The sequence below is a fragment of the Sinocyclocheilus anshuiensis genome, unplaced genomic scaffold, assembly GCF_001515605.1.
Source record: "Sinocyclocheilus anshuiensis isolate Anshui unplaced genomic scaffold, SAMN03320099.WGS_v1.1 scaffold1038, whole genome shotgun sequence".
Taxonomy (NCBI): Eukaryota; Metazoa; Chordata; class Actinopteri; order Cypriniformes; family Cyprinidae; genus Sinocyclocheilus; species Sinocyclocheilus anshuiensis.
The window spans coordinates 551,613-567,090 of record NW_015536540.1 but is presented as its reverse complement, the minus strand read 5'-3'; the positions used below and the strand labels follow the sequence as shown (position 1 = coordinate 567,090).

At 36.3% G+C, this 15,478-nt stretch overlaps 1 protein-coding gene and 1 long non-coding RNA gene across 5 annotated transcripts in view; one reads left to right on the top strand and one right to left on the bottom strand.

The window, feature by feature from the left end:
* Positions 1-242: 242 nt before the first annotated feature.
* LOC107696949 (zinc finger protein 516-like) overlaps positions 243-15,478 on the top strand; it is a 43,627-nt gene continuing 28,391 nt past the window's right edge. For 2 of the 4 annotated variants that reach the window (XM_016497525.1, XM_016497546.1), the window contains exon 1: positions 2,363-2,609. The gene's annotated coding sequence lies outside the window, so the exon portion shown is untranslated. Of the gene's footprint in view, positions 513-2,362; positions 2,610-15,478 lie in introns of those variants that run through there. The other 2 variants (XM_016497533.1, XM_016497539.1) reach the window with 2 other exon arrangements.
* On the bottom strand, positions 2,680-12,864 carry LOC107696974 (uncharacterized). The gene is made up of 3 exons (XR_001635143.1): positions 12,850-12,864; positions 3,755-3,757; positions 2,680-2,788 (listed from the first exon to the last, which is right to left on the bottom strand). It is a non-coding gene; the product is annotated as an uncharacterized LOC107696974 (long non-coding RNA).

Genomic DNA, 15,478 nt, shown 5'->3' with positions numbered 1-15,478 from the left:
ATAAAATATTTTTAATAACCTAATAGATTCAGAAAAAATAAAAAATTAGCATCTCGTCCTTGACCCATATATAGAATATGTTTATCTGTTCTCAAATCATTAAATTATAATCCTTAACTGGCAATCATCATACATTATCAGGTTATATGCCAGTAGACAGAGATTGTAGCATTCCAAACACTCTCAACACCAGACTTCTGCATCACCCAACTTTATGCTGAACAAACAATAGTCAATGAAAGAGGGAGGAACCATTGCCGCTCCAGGTGTCGCACCAAACACACGGGCCACTTCGCTGTCTATCCGTCTCGATCTGGATCACCGTCGCTCGATGTCATCACATTGTTTCCTCGATCTACAAACCTAGGCGGTCTGGTCGCTTTGATATGCGATTTAAACGCTGAAGTCATTTGGAAACTGCGGATGCCACTCAGTTTGTCATCCTCGCGGAGTGTCACCTTGCGTTTGTGCCGTTGCTCCACAACTTCATTACGTCATTTTTATGTACCGAGGTAAGTTTCGAATCGAATTCTGAGAAAGAATCCATAATAAACAGTAGGGTCGCTTAATCTGTTGTGCTAATAATAGTTAGCTACTTTGAAGGGAGATTGCGCTCGGGTTTGCTGTCGTGATGTGAATAGGCATTGTTTCAGCGCTGGTCTAATTTAGATTAGATTAAGATTAGAGATCAATCTATTGGCAACTCACTTTAAACGATAGTCGCACACTGAATGATTGCTTTCTTTAGTGTAGACAGCAGTAGCCTACATAAAGCCTGTCGTGTCGCACTCACACATAACCTCTGCCATAACCCATTCTGTTTGTCCATGCGCTATTTTTAGGAAGTTTCTTTTCTGAAGAGCTTTAACCATCGAACCATCTGTATAGAGATGGAAATCGGAAGGAATTGATTGATTCCGATTCCTCCCGACCATTGCATAATTCCATTAACGAGTAACTTTTGAGGAAGAAATGTTTGGAATCAAGAATTTCTTGTTGTAGGCTACTGCACTCAGTTTGTTGCTGATGAGATCGAGGAAATCATTTCAGATTTCTACATAACATAGGGCTAGCCTATAACAAATCAGAAATAAAGTCAACACATTTCTGGCAAAGGGTGTGCTTACATAGACTTTTAATGAGTTTTCACAGACTTTTAAGAGGTGGAAATCCACTGTGTCTTACATAAAATATAAAACAAACAAAACTGGGGTAACAATTTATTTTTAATTTATTTAGCCTAGACCTAGCCTATATAAAATACTATGATCGCCGCAGCAAGTGTTTGTGGTTTTAGTAAAACGAGACAAATTAAAGTGCTTTTGATTCACTAAAAAGAACCGACTCTTAAGAGTCATTTGTTTGGAAATCGTAGTACACCGGTTATGCTGTATGATTTTGTGTCGCTATAAAGAACCGGCTCATTAAAGAGTCGTTCGCTCGGCATTCGAGCTACAGTGGTTGCGTTATACAGTATGTTTTTGATTCATTATAAAGAACCGGCTAATAAGAGAATCATTCATTCGGGATTCGGACTGTGCTGGCTGCTGTTTGTTTCGCGCTGTACATTCAGTAGCAATGTTGGTATAAACAACACTTAAAACAATCAGAACAGCTGTGTTCCGAGAATACACGTCCAAGAATCCAATGTCGTGAAAATCATTCGGTTCGGTATTGGTTAAATGGCGCCTATTCGTAAGAACCGTTTCTCGTTTTCCAACTCTATTTGTGGGAATTCAGAAATGTAAAGCTTTTGAGCTGGCATGCGGAGGTGTCGTGTAGGCTGTTTTAACATAACTATTAGCAAATTTAGGCTATTTACTTGAATGTGTGCTTAACATCTAGAGCTACAATCGACAAATAACGACCATCAATATTTTATTCACTCTTTACTCTTGTTAACTTAACATTTTATATCGTGTAGCCTACAAATGAATTTTTGTTCTGATTGTAACTATAAACCCAAAACTCATCCAGACTCAGGGAAACAGCTGTAAATTTAAATAATAAACTTGTTGATGCAGTGCAACACATGATCCATCACTGAAAACCAATTATTTTAGATGGAAAAAACACGCCATGCAATTAGAATTAAATTAGGTTATCAGCTAGCTTCCATCATCCTATTGATTTTTTTTCGACATGATTACTTTAAACATGATCTATTATTAGACATTTTAACGTTTTTTTGGGGGGGCTATTGTGTATTACAATACACAATAGCGATCAATGGCATCGGAATGAATTGTCTTAAATCTAAAACCAGTGTTACTTTGAGAGCTATTACAGTCTAGGGCGGGGCTTTGGTGCTTTACTTTTTTAGTTTTGTTCAGTGTTTTTTTTCCTCCCCTCTCCCTGAAAGCTTGTCGGATGCTTGTCAGTTCGCATTTAGCTTACCATTATCAAGGCTCAAAGCCTTTAGAGGACGACGGACTGCGATTTACAGGGAATTTTTGGATAACGGTCCTGTTGAATTGGGATCTTACCTATGCGGAGATAAGGAATATGTGAATGAAGCATTTGAAAAGCAGCAGAGGATGTTCGTGCTTCCTAAAGTATGTGCATGACTGATCTTCCACATGAGGACACTTGATTAATAAAAACATATGGTAAGGCATTTTACAGCTAAAACGTAATCAAACTAAGTATTGTGTCATATGTTTTGATTATACAGTATTTGATTCTGTAATAAACGTTGATAAGTAAACAACTATGTCCCGTTTACAAACATCTAAAATTCAGAAACTGGTTATAATCTTAAAGCAGCTATTAAAGTGTTTAATTGCTACTAGCTCCTACTGTGTTAAGTTTGCATGCTTATTTACATATAAGGAAGGTTACTTATTTATTGTGCTCATTAGCTTGGATAAAAACTGTTAAACTGGTTTTAGTGCTGTTTGATAATGATAATGAGGAGAATGAAGGGGAGGAGGGTGCTATGTGTGTGCATTATCATTATCACAACTGTCATGGTGCCAAGGAACATCTGCTCATGTGAAGTTGAAAGTTCATGTACCAGTCAAATAAGCTGAGGGAGGTTTTGTGGTAAATGACACAACAGGCATATGCAGGGCTCTCTTGTTGTGTTATTAGGTGAATTTGCTGGCATAAGGGCTGTTGGGGGGCTGCTGCTGGGATGGCGTCAGCACACTAGTTAATACCCCTTTGCTTTGTGATGAAGGGTCTGTTTCTGACTAAAATGAACGGGTTACTTTTGTGCTTTCTTTTGGGTGTAGGAGTGTATTCTTTTTTGGCACTGCAATTGTTATAGTAGGTTTCATGTAGATAGAAGTGGAGTATATTTGTGGAGTTGTTTTGTCAGGGGACCTAAAATGGTGTTTAATTTGAAAATTAATTCCTTTAATCCCATATTTTTCACAGCGTGCACATGTAGTTTAACTCTAAAGGAACAAACTGCATGTCTTTTCTAAAAAAAGTTTGTGTTGATATGTGAAAATAATTAACTTCTCAAAGTCCCAAGTTGCATACTTTACTGTGTTTACTAATTTATTGGTTGTCAAGAGGCTGCCATGGGTTAAAAAAATGACACTGTACACTACAGTTATTCTTGTGTTCTGTGCTGATAGACAAAAACCTTACCTTGCAGCAGCGGTGGGAGATATTTGCATTGGCCTTTTGCTAAAGTCACTTCCCTTTTATGTGCAGCTGGTTACTGTGCTCAGCCTCAATGAAGCAAGTTGTTTACACAGCTTCGGTTCACGCAGTACACACCTTTTGACAGTGCAAATCAAACAAACTCCAGCACGTTCATTCGGGAATGAGGGAGTGGGTGTTGTACTGCTTGTTTGAGTTGTGAAGAGACCTAAGCAACCTATGAAATCCTAGCCGTGACTGTTCTGAGATGTAAGGAAAAGTGATAAGATGTTCTGTGCTTGTTTTGTTCTTCATCTGAAAAGGGTCAGGGGGCTTGGGTTCAACCGTTTAAATGTCGAAAGATGTGGGATTTTCGGATTTCAAGACTTGGTGCAATCCCTTTGAATGAGAATGGAATGAAGAGCCTTTTTAAAAATGTAAAGAAGTTTAAAAGAGTGATGGTCGAATTGGAACCCAAGCTGTTTATTTAAAATACCTGCGTTTGCTCTAAAAAATAAAGGCTTTTTATTGGCATTGATGGTTCCATGAAGAACTAAAAATGGTTCTTCTATCGCATTGCTTCAGAACCCCCCTTTTGGAACCAATATTTACAAGAGTATCTACCTAGAATACACAGCATGTTTTTTTTTATACATCTTTTCAAACATATCCAAAAGATTAAATAACACTGCACAAGTATCTGGTCTTAATTTGACATCCATTTGTCGCCAGACTATTTTCACTTTGTTTGAGGTTTATGGCTTGAACTTGTGTTGACCTTGCGAAGCTGACCCTGTTCGTCCCCTCAGCATCCAACTACTGTATGATTTAACAAGTGTTTTCAGTCCTCTCGCAACCCCTAATAGCTCAAGATCCACTGGCTGGAGGAAGGGACCATTAACATTATCAGTGGCTTTGAGTACACGCAGTGGGGAGGCTAAAACAAAAGACACAAGGGTGGCATTGTGAAGGATCAGCAGTAGATTACTGGAATTCTTTTTCCGTGGCCTGAATAAGCTTCTAGTTCCCCCATCTGGACACATGAGAAAAGCTTACATTTGCAACTTTAATATTTTAATGCCATTGTTATACTGAAGCAATTTGAGGCTGCTTAGCCATTAGTGTCATTTGGATTCAAAAGACGTAATAACGGGCGTCGCAAATGTAAAATCCTTTTGGTGAAGTGTGTGCAGTAATGTTTTATGATACGTTCTGTTGATTATTAAAACATTCATAGTAGGGGAAATATATTTTATGAGTTGACTTTATTGCTACAGTATGCATAATGTGTATTATAGCATGTCACAAAAAAACATGTCTCATTGCTGCATCATTACCTCTCATTGCTCATTAAATCAAACATACACGTACAGAAGTAGATGAGAGAGAGGGCAGGAGGATTTGGTCATGCATATATCATCAACTGAAGTGCAGTTTTACCTGTTGTGGATTAATTTGAATAACTGTCTGTTTGATAAACAGTTGACTGTTGTATATTCAGTCTAATAGAATCATAATCAGGAAAATGGCTTCAAGGACATACACACAGAGTTCAATTTGAGATACAAAGTCAATTGCCATTTATCCTCGGGAGCAATACTTCTGAAAGGAAATATCCATACATTTCCTGAATTCTCTCCATTGTGGTCTTAATCCACCTTTGGTTTGAATTACAGAGAGCGAGTAAAATGAAAATGTGCAGTTGTTCCCTTAAAGGGATAATTTACACAAAAATTAACGTTTGTTACCTTCATGTCATTTAAAATCCATGTCTTTTTTTCCTGTAGAAAACAGGCAGAATGTCTGAGCTTCTCTTTTCCACAATGAAAGTAAATGGAGACTGAGGTTGTCAAGCTCCCAAAAAGACAAAAAAGTACTAGAAAAGCATCGTAAAAGTAGACACATGACTCGTGCACTATATTCTAAAACCATATGTTATGCTTTGAATGATGGAAAAACTGAAATTTAAGTCAATTTTCACTAAAAACAGTTCATGAGAATGATGGTCACCATTCCCTTTCATTGTATGGAAAATATCAGCTTGGATATTCTTCAATAAATAACTTATTTAAAGTGATAGTCCATTCAAAAATAAAAATTCTGTCATCAGTTACTCTTTATCGTGATGTTCCAAACCTGTTTGGCTTTCTTTCTTCTGTGGAGTACAAAAGAATGTATTTTGAAAAATTATGATAATCAGGTGGTTTTGGGACCCATTAATTTCCATAGTATGGACAAAAACATGTCAAATAAGTCAATGGGGCCCGAAAATTATTTGGTTACCAACACTCTTCAAAACATCTTCTATTATGTTTCATAGAAGAAAGAAATGCAGGCGTGTTTGGAATGACATGAGAGTGAGTAAATGATGACAGAATTATAAATTTTGATTGAACGTTGCCTTCATGTCATACAGTCTTGGAATGGCATAACGGTGAATACATTTTCATTTTTGGGTGAACTGTCCCTTTAAGACGCTATTTCTACATTAAACTACTTTTATTATTGGCATAATGTTGTCAGTTTGATTCAGTTATAATAAATCATATTCTTCATTTGAACAACAACAATTTCCACATGAAGAACATTTACATGTTACATTACATGTTAGTATTGCTAACATAGCATTAGATTAAAAATGACATTTACACCAGTTGTCATAGAACCTGTCATGTTCAAGTTGTCAAATTGTGCTAAGGCAGCTAAACATGTGATAATTATGGCATATTTTTACTACATCTTAACTGACAACACAGCTGAGATGACTAATGAGTTTGCAAATAAAAGAACTTGATGAGTTTCCAAATACTTGTTAATGCGCACCCTCTAGACAGACGAACAGACACATGCTCTTATTAAGTGGTGTGTTATGTCTTCATTGCTCCCCCTGGCCATCTGATAGGGAGCTGGCACCACGGCCCAGCAGCTCCAACACGCGTGGTCAACATGTGGGTGGTAATCCTGCTATTAGGGTAATCTGCTCAACCCACCAATCAATAAAGAGCACGCCCATCCTCCATCAGAGCAAAATTAGGGCTGAAGAAAAATGATTTAATCACTGGGATTAAGTGCAGCTGAGGGGGAGGAGAGACTCCGCATGAAGAGTTTAATTTGCTGAGTTAAGACGTCCAGGTTAAGAGTGAACAGATGTCTTCTTAAATTGGTTGATATTTATTTGATTATATACCTATTTGTGATTTTTGTATGTTTTTGATTAGGCAGTAAATGGTCCGTGTTTTATAGTAAATACAGAGTAAGTTGCATACAGTTGCTCCAGAAAGTCTTTGGACACTTATGCCACAATTTAAAATGTATGAATGTCATTGCATTATATAACAAAATATTAAACCAAGTGCCATTATTAAAGAAAGCACTTTTCAAGCTGAACATTTCATTAAATAATTATTTGGACATGTTCAGATTGTTTAATTGGTTAAGTTAAAAGTTAATTCTCAGTCATTTGTTTGCTGCCTGGTTTGATATTTTAATATAAAATGCAATCACATGAGTACTTTAATTATATTGAAGTGTACAATTTACGTATGTAGTATAAACAATATGGAAATATAATTAATACATTTTATTTTATTTATTGATAAATTATAAATAGACCTAATGTAATTATAAATTATAAAATGTATTATTTTATTTATTTGTATGTTTGTGTGCTTGTTTGTTTATACACTGATGGATGGATTATCTCGGCAAAGGAGAAGTGCTCACTAACACAGATTTAGACAGATTTGTGAACAATATTTGAGAGAAATAGGCCTTTTGTGTACATAGAAAAAGTCTTAGATCTTTGAGTTCAGTTCATGAAAAATGGGGGCAAAAACAAAAGTGTTGCGTTTATAATTTTGTTCAGTGTAATTACAAATGTCATTCCGCTTCGTATTAGAGTAATTCTGTTTTGAGGCATTACGCCTCAACTGGTATAGTAAGGTAAACTAACTGTACTCGTTTTTCCAGAGTGTTTAGTTGAGAATACATGTCCTAATATGCCTGTGTGTTGTTTTATATGTACACAAACAAAAACTATCTGTCTTGACTAGAAGTTATTCAAATAATGGCAGATCCCTTATCTTTTAAATGAGTAATGCTGCCTAATCAGCATCACCCAGTATAGTGCAAAAACAGGCTGGTGATGTCATTACTGTAAATTGCTCGTGGTAATGCGAACAGATGTGTTTTGAGCATAAAAACTGTTTTGGAATGATTGTGTCCAGAATTTGTGTGTGTATCAGCTGTGTTGGGTGTGCATAATGCCCTGTGTCTAGTGGAGGGCTTGGCACATGGGTGAGCTGGCAGCAGTGGACAGAGAGAGCTAAGCAGGGCACAGCTTTGGCACTAGAGAGCACAACAAGTGATGGCAGTGTGTATCTTCCTGTCCAATGTTCCAACAGGAACAGGTTGGTACTGTATGCTGCACACATCCCTGTGTTTGACCATGACCTCACTGCCATCATGTCCAGCATATAGTTAGCAAAGTTTTTCTGAACCATTGCCACTGCCTTTGTCCTTTTAAAGGGATAGATTACTCCAAAATAGTATTTATTCACTGTTTTTCCCCATGTAATGAATGTAAATGGGGACTGCAGCTGCAAAGCTCCAAAATGACAAAAAAGCAACATAAAAGAAATTCATAAACTATATATATTGTCGTATTAACTGAAAATCCTTCTCTGTATGATTTTATGGTGATTTTTTTTGTGTGTTTTAAGACTTTGATGGCTCCAGTCGTTATTCACTGTCATAATATGGAAAAGACCAGCCCAGATTTTCTTCATAAATTCATTTTTTGTGTTGGAAGATAGAAATTCATATGATTTTGGACAAAGTGATGTTGAGTAAATGACAAGTTTACAGTCAGTAAGATTTATTTTCTTCTAGTTTTTAAAGAAATTACCATTTTTATTAAGCAATGATGCGTTAAATTGATCAAAAGTGACAGGTAAGGTATGGTGGCCATATGTGCCATTTATACGGGACACGTCCTGGCCATGATTTTTATATTGCCTAAAACATCCAAAGTATTTTGACCAATAACATGCAGGTATTGTACATAATCGACCAATCGTGAGAAGGTGAGAACGATCAAAGCGATGCAAATACACGCACATGTTTGTTCATCCGTCCGTTCGACTTGAAGCTGCGCACCGATCGTTGTATGACACCAAGTACCTCGAGAGCGATTTAAAAGCATAAGGAGCCGTCTGCTCTGCTCTCTATAGCTCTCGTGAAATAATGTCATACAACGATCGATCTGCACAGTGCTAACAGCCAAAACCTGGATATTTTAGGCAATATAGAAATCCTGGCAAGGGTGCGACCCGTAAAAATGGCCCGTATGGTCACCCTACAGTAAGGACGTGTTACAAAATATTTTTATTTCAGATAAATGCTTTACTTTCTATTCATCAAACAAATCTGAAAAAAATGTCCACAAAAATATTAAGCAGCACAACTGTTTTCAACAATAAAAAATTATTCTTGAGCAGCAAATCAGCAAATTAGAATGATTTCTGAAGAATCATGTGACATCACAGGGATAAATGACAAATATATATTCAAATAGAAAACGGTTCTTTTAAATTGTAATGGTATTTCACAATTTTGCTGTATTTTTTTCAAACCTCTTAATGACTGTAAACTTTTGAACATGTAATTGGTATAATTCTTCTTTTTGGGTGAACTGCCCCGTTTTGTGGCTTTACCTCATTGCAGCATAACCAAACATATTAAACTAAGACCTGACCTTTCCAGACTATAGCAATGCTGAAAGACTGATCATATGATACCAGGCCAAATTAGACTAGACCAAACCAAACCAAACCTGGTTAAACCAGATCATGTTATACAATTAGAACATAATACTTCTCCAAACCACAAACCTGATTATACTACTATAAGAACCAGACCAAAGCCCTTTATGATACTTTATTCGGTAGTGCATAATCACACAATGTCTAACAAATGTTCCATTTGAGATTATAGAAACAAGCCATTGTTGCCATTGGCTGGAAACCACACAAACAGTTGGGGCAACTCCACCCTTAGACAGAACTGAAACGGCTCTTTTTCTCTTGAGTTTGTAATGCAAACCAACGCAAAGCCAATCTGACAGATAAAGGTACAGGGTATTTTAATCACAGTTTCACATAAGAAGTTTATATTGTGTTTCTGGCTTGGATTCATTTTGTAAAACATCTAGGACAGGTTCTGCTATGTAAACTTAACTTGATAGTTTAGTTTTTGTTGTTTACTCTCATATGCGTCATTATTAGTGACAGGGCTGTAACAACCACAACTGAACGCAATGTTTAGATTACATTACATTACATTTAGTCATTTATGCGTCCACAGCGACTTACAAATAAGGACAATGGAAGCAATCAAAATCAACAAAAGAGCAATGATATAAAAGTGCTATAACAAGTCTCAGTTAGCTTAACGCAGTACACGTAGCATGGGTTGTTTAAAATAATATAATAAATAAAAAGAAAACAGATAGAATAGAAAAAGAATAGAGCAAGCTAGTGTTAGAGGCAACCCTCTACATTGCGAGTAAATCACTCGCATATGCGACTAAATCTTACTCTGGGCGACTAAATGATGTCTAATATTAGCCACTGGCTAATAAATTCTCAGATTTTACTCGCCAGTGTGTGAGTTGGAGGCTAAGTATAAGTTTAGCTCAGATATATTTTCACTCGCCGAACAGTATATATTTATCAGTCTGGCGAGTAAACAAAAAAATTTACTAGCCAATGGCGATTCAGTTGCCAAGGTGTTCGTAGAGGGCTGTAGAGGTCTTTTTTGCTTTTGTTATTTGTATAATAAATGAAAAGAAAACAGATAGAATACAAAATATTAGAAAGCTAGTGTTAGTTTTTTTTTTAATAAAGAAAACAAGCAGCAAATGAATAGAGTGCAAGTCTAAAAGGGACAAGTGTTTTTTTTTTAAGAATAGAATTAGAATAGAGAGTGCTAGAGTTAGAGGGTCAAATAAAGATGAAAGAGATGTGATCAAAGATGAGATTAGTGATCAATGATATAGTTTTTTTTTTAAATAGTTTATTCTTAAAGCGATAATTCACCCAAAAATGAAAGTTCTAACACAATTTACACACTCTTGTGTTCATCTAAACCTGAACACACAAGAAGATAATTCAAAAAATTGTAGCTGTTATTTTTATCCATAAAACAACATTGGACCCTATCGACTTTCATTGTCTGCACAAAAACAGCTGAAACATTCTTCAAATGATCTTTTGTTTTCAGCAGAAGAAAGTCAGTTGTAGTTACAGCCTTTGGTTTGAAGGAAAACATTAACAAGCTGTGCAGTTCTTCACTTGATTTATGGAAAGTTTAAACTTCAGCAAAGACAAACATTCAGCTCGTCTGGGTTTTGCATTTCGCCATCAGACACTTTTATTTATTTTTGAGGGCACTTAAACTGATTACTTAAAAATTACATTTTACAAGACCGCAAACAAATGTCCTACCAGATTATATGCTATACAGTACTACACCATAGTGCTATATATAACATTAAACTGCACCATCACACACTATCTAATAGCTGTTGCTATTTAAAGCACAGCTGTTGCTAAGTCAGTAGAACCTTATCACAGGTTTGTTTGAGTAACTGAGGTATTTGTATAGGAGTATCACATTCTTTGTTCACTGATCTGATTTCAAGGATTCCATGTTCTGTCAAAGCAGCGATGCATTAGCTCTTCTCTTTACGCAGTGCACCCCTCTGTATTTTAGAAACTTGCTAATAGTGTCTCGTCTCTCTGGAGATGTCCCTGTTGTGCCTTTTTCCTGTGGACTGATTACATGTGGATTTCAACTAATTGGATCCTGTGGATGTCAAGGCCTTGCTGCTGTAAATTATTCAGAGTCAGGTTTGTCTGTAAAACAACATGTAGAAAAGCACAGCACGTTATATCTTTGCTGTACTTTGTATTTAATGCAGCTAAATATTAGATGTCGACTAATCGTTGCTTTAAGATACATGTGTATATAGGTATGTATATATCATTTTGAAAGGATTACAGTTGTATGAATGGGAAGGACAAGTATTATGTCTTGGCAATATAGGTGGCCAATGAGTTGTATGAATGATATTACATTGTTTCTTGCAAAACATTCAAGGTGGAATGTCCAGTGAGTGGTGCTAAAAGTGTTTTCAGTTTTATCCGAAACAGATCATGATGAATGTGACCCATTGGTTGTTCTACATATTACAGCAATTAGAAAATAAAATTTCCAAAGAATGGTGCTAAAAGGTTCATGCTTTATTATGTTTGAAAATAACGTACACTAAATCCTACCCTAAACCTAACTGATAGTGGTAACAAAAGCAAACATGAAACATAAACACATGCTGAGACAACCACCCCATTCTGTCTTGTGTCTACAAGTCTATAAGTTTTTTTTTATTTTTTATCATGACTCCGGTTTCACAGGACTTGCACCCAAATTTGTTGTACCAGGTCAGCTCCTGAGCAAGTTTACTATGTCAGAAAAGCCATACATGTGGAGCTGGTAATGTGATGCAAACATTAAATGTGTTAGTTTACAAATCATTCTGTTCTCCTGTCTGGCATTGACTCATTTGCTTCTCAAATATCACGCTCTGTTTCTTTTGTGCCACCTGCTCCTTGGTATAATGAAGGTTTGTGTGCAATAAAGACATCCTGTCGTAAGATGGAGCGTATGTGGCGTCTCTCTGGTCTGACTGTTCATTATCAGGCATGGAAGGATTGTTTACATGAGTATAAGGCTGGAATTGTTTCTGCCAGATCTGATTATTTTTCTAAGATAATACACAATAATCAAAACAAACCGAGACAATTGTTTAATTCCATTAACAAATTGTTGAATTGTAATCTTTAGCCTGATATTGCTTCAACCCATCTTTGTAATAAGTTTCTTTATTTTTTTTGGCACCAAGATTGATAATGTACGTAACTGTGTCTGTACCTCTACCCTATTGTGCTCTTCTTCGGTAAATACTCCATTTTATACTGGTATTACTTTTTAAAATTTTTGCACACTTGACTCATACTCCCTTCAAAAGGAGGTTTCTCAATTGAAAGCAGCCACTTCCTTACTTGATCCCATACCCACTAGCATGGGCGACATTTTACTCTTGAGTTAGGGGGGGCAATAAAAAAAATATATATATATAAATGAAATAAATAAAAACAAAATATATATTTTTTTTTCTGGTGTGAGCATCAAAACAATGCCCTACCATATTGCAATGCATCAAATATATAAATGAAATAAATAAAAACAAAATAATTTTTTTTCGGATGTAAACATCAAAACAATGCCCTACCTTATTGCAACGCATCAAAGCAGTCAATCCAACACAGTCAAGAATAATTTAAAGAGGTTGCCACCGTTTAGTAAACTGTGGAATAGCTTTGGCTCTTTCTGCTGATTTGAATGTGATGCTTCCCATTTGTCAGTTGATGGCCTTTGATTTTTAACCAGAAATGTGCACGCTGCTTTTCTGATGTTCACTGAAGTTTTCCGTGTCTTTTTCCCATGTCACTTGAAATGTTTCCATTTTGAATCGTCGTTACCACAGGCGAGAGATGTGAGGAAAAAATAAACGATCAGTTGTGGGAATATATTCTGTCATAAATCGCATACCATTCATTGCTGAACTTTCTACCGACCGTTACTGGAAATGAAATGTAATTACTGATTGATATGTCCCGATCTCAATAAAGTTTACACACTCTTTTGGTCCGTGAATTAGATCTCGCTCGCGTGCTGTCTGTGGAGGTTTGGCCAGGACCGATTCCAGAATTAAATCAACATATTTTATTTTCCGTCCATTGCCAATCACTGCTATTTCGAGAGTGAATCCCGCAGAAATATGTGGATGTCATTCCCGAAACTTTGCAGGGTGTAGCCTATGTGTCCGAAAAACTAAAGTTTCATACAAATTCTGAATGGATTATACCCTAGAAAGTGCGCAAAGCGCACTCCCTTTATCACTAAAAAGCGTCACTCATCTTCATCGCGATCTTACAAAGTTCCGTTATAATCAATGAAGCTCTCTAAACTGCACAATGAATATCTTATTTACATCGCGTCTGCACTTAGTCATGAGATGATGATTCACATGCAAACATTGATTATGAAAACCTAAACAATTTTCGTGCCATTTCCAATCTCCCTTTTCTTGCTAAAATTTTGGAGTGAATTGTTGCTAATTTCTCATTTAACTGAAAACAATCTATTTGAGCCTTTGCAGTCTGGCTTCCGTAAATTCCATAGTGTTGAAACAGCATTGGTTAAGGTCACAAATGATCTGCTAATTGCCTCAGATTCGGGCTGTCTTTCAATTCTGGTCCTGTTTGATCTCAGTGCCACTTTTGACACTGTAGATCATTCTCTTTTAATTACTCTTTTAGAAACTGTTTTTGGGGTCTCTGATACTATACTAAAGTGGTTTAGGTCCTACCTCACAGATCGTAAGCAGTTTGTTACAATGGGTGGATTTAGGTCAGAGGTTGGTGTCGTGAAATCTGGAGTCCCTCAAGGATCAATTTTGTTCCCCTTTTTAATATCTACATTTTCCCACTTGGTCAACTTTTAAGATCTCTTGGTCTAAAATTTCATTTCTATGCGGATGACACTCAAATTTATATATACACAAAACCTGATGATACTGTGCCTGTGGATTTTCTTTCTCAATGTATTTCTAGGATAAAGGAATGGATGTCGCAAAATTTTCTTTGTCTCAAAAGTGAAAAGACTGAGATTATGCTCATTGGTTCACCCCACCAGTTGCGTAAAGCTGGAACGGTTTCTTTAAAGGGGTCCTTTTATGCTCTTTTACAAAGTCGTCTTGATTTTGTTTTGGGGGTGTACTAGAACAGGCTCTTATACTAGGTTGTTCGAAAAACACATTATTTTTCACATATTTTACATTATTACAACACCTCTCTCCCCAGTCTGGCATGAACGGCTCGAATAGTTCCTGTATCAAATGAAGGCTCGCCTTCTGAAATACGAAATGCGCTGTGATTGGTTAGCTAACAGCAACATTACAGACTAACTAAAGTTGAAAAAGTGAAAACGCATAATAGGACCCCTTTAATTGTTGATGATTCTATTATGGAATCTCGGACAAAATAAAAAAATCTAGGGGTAATATTTGATTCAAATTTAACATTTGAGCCTCATGTTCTGAATACTGTTAAAACATCTTTCTTTCATCTTAGAAATATTGCCAGATTACGTCCAATGTTGTCTTTCCCTGTTGCTGAGAAGTTGATAAACACCTTTGTTTTCTCTCGAATTGACTATCACAATGCTCTGTTGGCCGGGGTTTCAAAAGCTACCCTAAACAAATTACAGGTCGTGCAAAACTCTGCTGCCAGAATCCTAACTAAAACAAGGATAAGGGATCATGTCACTCCTATCTTGGAGTCTTTGCATTGGCTTCCTGTTAGGTTTAGGGTTGATTTGAAAATTCTGATGCTCACTTACAAGGCTCTGCATGGTTTGACACCGCAATATCTGTCAGAGCTTTTAACTCCATATATCCCAAAGCGGAACCTTCATTCTTCTGATACTGGATTGTTAATTGTTCCGTCTACCCGCCTAAGATCGATGGGGGATAGGGCTTTTTCTTCTCTAGCTCCAAAACTATGGAATTCTCTTCCTACTGAAATAAGGCAGGCAAATTCTCTTAACATTTTTAAATCTCACCTTAAAACTTATTTCTTTAGGGTAGCTTTTACTTACATTTTTATATAAATTTTATATTGTTTTTATTTCTAATGTGGTTTAAATGTGTTTTTTGCTTATTTTTATACATTCTTATATGGTGTATTTTGATGTTTTATTT